This window comes from Arachis ipaensis, chromosome B07 (genome assembly GCF_000816755.2).
Source record: "Arachis ipaensis cultivar K30076 chromosome B07, Araip1.1, whole genome shotgun sequence".
In the NCBI taxonomy this organism is placed as follows: domain Eukaryota; kingdom Viridiplantae; phylum Streptophyta; class Magnoliopsida; order Fabales; family Fabaceae; genus Arachis; species Arachis ipaensis.
The window spans coordinates 88,737,999-88,744,005 of NC_029791.2; positions in this window are offsets into that span (position 1 = coordinate 88,737,999).

A 6,007-nucleotide genomic window follows, 5' to 3' on the forward strand; every position below is an offset into this window, starting at 1 on the left:
CTATCTTCATCCAATCAGTCTTACTCCTTTCCATGGCTGGCTGTATGCAACGGCATCACCATTGTCAGTGGCTACATCCCCTCTACTAGGGTTTACATGAGTAAGTAATTGATGCATAAATCCACTTCCTGGGCCCACTTGGTGTGTGTTTGGGCTGAGCCTGAGTGTAGCACGTGCAGAGTCCATTTGTGGAGTTGAACGCCAAGTTCTGTGCCAGTTTGGGCGTTCAACTCTGGTTTTGGATCCTTTTCTGGCGCTGGACGCCAGATTTGGGCAGAAGGCTGGCGTTGAATGCCAGTTTACGTCATCAATTCTTGGCCAAAGTATGAACTATTATATATTGCTGAAAAGCCCTGGATGTCTATTTTCCAACGAAATTGGAAGCGCGCCATTTTGAGTTCTGTAGCTCCAGAAAATTCACTTTGAGTGCAGGAAGGTCAGAATCCAACAGCATCAGCAGTCCTTTTTCAACCTCTGAATCTGATTTCTGCTCAAGTCCCTCAATTTCAGCCAGAAAATACCTGAAATCATAGAAAAACACACAAACTCATAGTAAAGTCCAGAAATGTGAATTTAACATAAAAACTAATGAAAACATCCCTAAAAGTAACTAGATCCTACTAAAAACATACTAAAAACAATGCCAAAAAGCGTATAAATTATCCGCTCATCAGCAATCCTAGAACTTCACATCGATACAGATATTCAAGCTTAAAATAAGTAATTAACTTAAACTAAACATCATAAACATGGTTATCTACCATAAGGGATTTCTAAATAACATAGCACTGCTACCCCACATCCTTCGCCACCGCCTATCGAGCCTCCTCAATCCCAGAAGAAAACACAAGTAATGCAGACAAGTAAAGCAAAAGTAAAGTACATATACAATAATTAGAACAATTAGCAAGTAAACATGTGTTTCATTTAGGCATAATAGAAATTAAGCAAAGCAAACAAACAAGTAGAAGATGCACATGATAAATGCCTGTCCTATTGGCTCGTAATATCACTTGTCGGTCTATAAATGCCAACCCGACACATCCTCCCAGAGGTAGCCTTTTCTGCCATGCCAGAGATATAGTGCCCTGCACACTCATGCAGCAGGGAGTCTGGCACGTCAGGGATATAGGCCCCACACACTTCTTATAGCAGAGAAGGAAACAACAACAATAACTCATGCAGTAAAGAAATCTGCCACGCCAGGGATATAGGCCCCGCACACTCATGCAGCAGAGAAATGTTCCAAGTCAGGGATATAGGCCCTGCACACTCTCATATAATCCAATAATTTTATCATTCCTTTCCAAGTTCTCAACTCATCATAACCATCACCGGTTTTCAACTTCTCAAATTCATCATAGAAGTTCCTAATTTCATAGTCTCATCAAAGAAATACCTCACCACACCATATTCACTAACCTCATCCACAAACCTCCCAAACCCTATGTCACTAGCTCTAAACTCATATCAAAGAAAATCACCAATTCAAATTAACTAACACATCCTCACTAGTCTTAGAGTCTAATTACCAACCATAAGTCTCAAAGAGAAGTTAAGGAAGTTGGGAAAGCTAGAGAATCCTTAAAAGTGAAGAAAAATATATTTTTAGCAAAACAGGGGTCACGCGTACGCGTGGGTGCATTTTTCTTTGCTCGTGTACGCATGCACCTTGCTCGTGTACACGAGATACCAAACCCGAAAGGGTTGGTCGCATCGCGAGCAGGTGGTCGCGTACGCATGCTGCATCAGACCTAGAAAAATTAAATGCTGCAGAATTTCAGTTTGAAACACCAAACTTTAAACGCTCATAACTTCCTGTATAAAACTCCGTTTTCTCCAAACTCTATATCATTTTAAAGCTCTTGAAATCATCGTTAATTTGAGAAAAAATCAATCAATTTTAAAAACTGAGGCTCAACTTATGATCTGCTAAAGTTTGCTAAAGTCAAGTTTTTCACAAAAACATCAAGGTTCTCAATTTCCAAATTTCATAACAAAACCAAACCAAAACATACCCAATTCCCAATCTTATACTTAATGTACCTAATCAATCAAACACACATCACTACTAAAGTACCCAAATCAATTCCATTCTCCAATTACAATAACATTTTTTCATATATAAGCCATATACCTAATTATCATGATTCATCATCAAATCATATAATCATCGTCATTATTATTCCAATTCCTTCCACACAACACCACTACAACATCTATCAATTCCCATCAACAACTCCAATCATCAATTTTCTCATCAATGTAATAATCAAACTCTAACATACACAACTCATAAAATCTTCATCATAATTCACATGCTACATACATAACCCAATCCACCATTTATTTAATACAATCCTATCTTAAAGTCAACTAGCCTAAGTGTCCAGAAACATTACATATTACATAAAGAAGACTGAAACCATACCTTGGCCGATTCCCAATATGCTCAAAAACCAAACTTGATTCCAACAAGCTTCCACCAAGCTCCAAACAACCAAAGCCAAACTAAAAGCCACAACCAACTCTAAAAACAAGCTTCATACATACAACATAACCATGTATTAATAACTAAAGCTCAAACTACACCAAACTACAAGGATATAGAGGTTCCTTACCTTATCCACAGTGATTAGGGCAAATTCCGATAATTACCCGCTACTAGAGATCACCTAAACAACCAAAATCACAAAATCTACTAAAAAACTATAACCAAAAATGCCCAAAAGCTAGGGCAGGAATCTGGAGCTTCAGTTTTGATTTCTTGCTAAAAAATCCTAGCTATAAATAAAGAGCTCAATGAGAGCTTTACATAGCCGCAAACGGCTCATCAATCGGAGCTCCGTAGCTCAAATTATGGCTCCTGGAAGGTAATGATGAATAATGACAAGAGGGTTTTCTTCTCCCCTCTTATCAATTCAGCGTGGCTCTCTTTGTGGAGGGCCAAAATGAGCTGAGTTGCTCATTAACTCACTTATATATGTTGGGCTTTGGGCCCAAATTGGGCCCAGTCCAACCCGTTAGCGTGTTAGGTTTGGCCCACTTTGGGCCAAAACCTTTAAGATTAGTGTCCAGTTTTCGATTCTAAATTATTTTTGTCCTTTCAAAGCAATAAATTAAATTTTCAAAATCTCATTTTACTAAAATATGTAGTACCAGACAGACTTGAGCCGGTACTACTAGCTTAGGCTCCGGTACGCATTTTTACAAAAAATTTTTGCAAAAGATACATTTTCCAACTCAGAAAAATTCATTGAAGTCAAATTTCTCCGTTAAATTTTCAAATTAAAACTTCTAAATTTTGAATCTACTCTGGACAATTAAAACTTATTATTTTATTAAAATGGTTATACCGGTTCTTACATTCTCCCCAGCTAATAAAATTTTTGCGCTCAAAAATTCGAATTACGCGATATATCTTCCTCGAAGCGACCTACCGTGTCGATGTTCCCTCTCACCTTCCGCTGTGTCACTCTGATTATTTGTCATTAAGAGTCTAACTCACTCCACTCCTTCTGACGATACACCCTCATTCTGTAGCTGCATTAGTCGTCACTTCCCCTGCCACCAGTGCTGAGCATCACCCATCAACTGATATGCTGCAAACTCCACGATTTGGTTTTCTGGAACATGTTGAGCTCGTAACATATTGGCTAAGTTAATCATCCTCACTACCTTTCCGTCAATGTGATCGACTTCGTCTGTGAGTTGCCATTTGGGGTCCTGTCTACACCAAACAATTGATATCGAGGTGATCAGTTTCAATATCTCAAGCCTAGTGCTTCAATTATCCCCAAGGGCACTCACAAACAAGCATACTATGCATATCAAACAGATATCCTAACTAGCACGAAAGAAAAATGACCCTGAGTGTGCAACGAAGCACAATCGGTCCGTCCCTCAGGCTCACCAGGACGAACCGCTCTGATACCACTAAATGTAACATCCTGTTACCCTAAGCCTTACCTCTAGCCTTAAAGCAAAGGATAATAAGGTTCTAGGACAGTTCTAAAGCTTATAATATATAATATAGGTCAAAGAATTTATATAACTAGAAGCCCGATGAAGGAATAAAGCTAAAAGTCGTATATAGCGGAATTACGAAACGCGAAGCGTCAACACACGATAACTAAACGCGTAATAATAAAAAAAACATTAAAACTAGAATTTTAGGCAAAGAAACTAGCGATGTCAACATAGCGATTTTCGAACTCCAAAATCTTTCCTGATTCCGCCCCAAATCTTCCTTGATCCCACCTCGAAACTAGGGATGTCAACACGGCGGTTTTCGAACTCCAAAATCTTTCCCGGTCTCGCCTTAAATCTTTCCTGATCCCGCCTCGATTTTTGCTGTGAGAGATAACTGAGCCTCATTTTTTTTTCGTTTCTTCTTAGTTTCCCGATCCCGCCCGAAATCTTCCCTGATCTCGCCCCAAATCTTCCCTGATCCCGCCTCGATTCCCGCTGTGAGAGATAACTCGGCCTCATTTTTTGTTTTTTCGCAATTTCCCGATCTCACCCAAAATCTTCTCCGATCTCGCCTCAATTCCTGTCGTGGAGGATAACTAAGCTTTATTTTCTATTTTTTGTTTTCTCGTAGGGGAGAATCCCCATTCCTTAACAAGGTAATACTCGATTCTACCCATTTCATAATTTCATTCTTATAAATATGTTCTCTCTTCCTTCTTTTAAACAAACCATATATTTCAACTCATTTATTGTTAGAGACATGGCCACGCCTCTTGGTTATTAGTTAGTCATTAATATTTAGAGAAAAGGATAAATAGGTCTTTGACCTTTTGTTTCGCGGACATTTTTGTCCCTAACCATTGAAAAATACTTTTAAGTCCCTGATCTTCACAAAATTTGGACGGATCAGTCCCTGAAGAAGGCATTTGGATGGATCAGTCCCTGATGGAGGCATTTGGACGGAGGGACTGATCCGTCCAAATTTTTTGAAGGTCAGGGACTTAAAAGTATTTTTCAATGGTCAGGGACGAAAATGTCTGCGAGACAAAAGGTCAGGGACCTATTTGTCTTTTTCTCCATTTTTTCACTTGAAATAAGCCCAGATCACGCTGATTAAGGGGAACGCTCTTCTTCTGCCCAGAATTGTCTCATACCTGTTTATGAGACAAAAAGCTCTAGCAAATACATCAGTAATTTTCAAATAAAGAATCATAACTCAAAATTCCTAGACTTGTCCTAAGCATACAGAATCTGTCATCAGCTAATGGTTTTGTGAAAATATCTGCTAATTGCTCCTCTGATTTAACAAATTGAATGCTAATATCCCTCTTTTGGACATGTTCTCTTATTGAGTGAAATTTCACTTCAATATGCTTAGTCCTAGAGTGCAAAACTGGATTTTTAGAAATATTAATGGCACTCATATTATCACACATCAAGGGAATATTTTCAGCATTTAATTTATAATCAGCAAGCTGTGTTTTTAACTATAAAAGCTGAGAACAACAAGAAGAAGCAGCTATATACTCAGCCTCTGCAGTGGATAAGGCCACTGTTGGTTGCTTCTTACTTGACCAAACATTTAATGACTTTTCAAGGAAGCAACATAGGCCTGAAGTGCTCCTTCTGTCAACTCTATTGTAACACCCTAATTAGCCTAAGCCTTACCTCGCGTCGTAAAGCCAAGGTCAATCAGAGATTACGACAGTTCTAAACTCATACATAATAGTATAATCTAGAAGCCCGATGAAAGATATAGCTCAAAAATAGAATTTCGAAGCACAAACGTACTAACAGAGTTACTAGCTTAAGGCATAAGAAACAGAGAAGATATAACAAAAGATAAGTATATAATATCATAGGGAACTAGTCACGACTCGCGGAGTTTAAGCTGGCTAGCCATATACTGATATACAAAACCATACAGTGAAAACAGCTTATACAAGTTTTGTTCTCTCAAATACATGCCTCTAGGCAAAACAAAATAAAAAAGGAGAGATGTATAAACAAAATAAACTAAAAAGAACTCCAAAAT